General features: G+C 38.4%; 1 pseudogene; it reads left to right on the top strand.

Annotated features, from left to right (window-relative positions):
* Positions 1 to 688, top strand: part of LOC105554149 — a 24,985-nt pseudogene that overhangs the window by 21,329 nt on the left and 2,968 nt on the right.

The raw sequence follows: 688 nt of genomic DNA, 5'->3' as shown, positions 1-688 counted from the left end.
GGATCCCTTTGAAGACTATAGGGCCAAAGGAAATATCCTCCGATAACAAAGAGAAAGACGCTTTCCGAGAAACTTCTTTGTGTTCTGTGAAATCATCTCAAAGAGTTACAGCATTCCTCTCAAGAAGACTTTCGCTAAGACAGTTGTTTTGGAATTGGCAAAGTGATATTTGGAAACCCATAGACGGCAATGGTGAAAAACAAAATATGTTCAGATGTAATCTGGAAAGAAGCTTTCTGAGAATCTGCTCAGTGTTCTGTTAATTCATTTCACGGAGTTACATCTGTATTTCGTGGATCTCTTTGCAAGCCTTATTTCTGTGGAATCTTAGAAAAGATATTTCGGATGCCTTTGAAAACTATAGGGCCAAAGGAAATATCCTCCGATAACAAAGAGAAAGAAGCTTTCTGAGAAATTTCTTAGTGTTCAGAGAAATCATCTCACAGAGTTACAGCTTTTCCCCTCAAGAAGCCTTTCGCTAAGACAGTTCTTGTGGAATTGGAAAAGTGATATTCGGAAGCCCATAGAGGGCTATGGTGAAAAAGAAAATATCCTCAGATGAAATCTGGAAAGAAGCTTTCAGAGAAACTGTTTTGTGATATGTGATTTCCACTCACAGAGTTACATCTGTATTTCGTGGATCTCTTTGCTAGCCTTATTTCTGTGGAATCTGAGAACAGATATTTCG

The sequence above is a fragment of the Mandrillus leucophaeus genome, unplaced genomic scaffold, assembly GCF_000951045.1.
Source record: "Mandrillus leucophaeus isolate KB7577 unplaced genomic scaffold, Mleu.le_1.0 Scaffold63, whole genome shotgun sequence".
In the NCBI taxonomy this organism is placed as follows: Eukaryota; Metazoa; Chordata; class Mammalia; order Primates; family Cercopithecidae; genus Mandrillus; species Mandrillus leucophaeus.
Note: the sequence above shows the minus strand (reverse complement) of the source record. Positions and strands in the feature narration are given on the sequence as shown.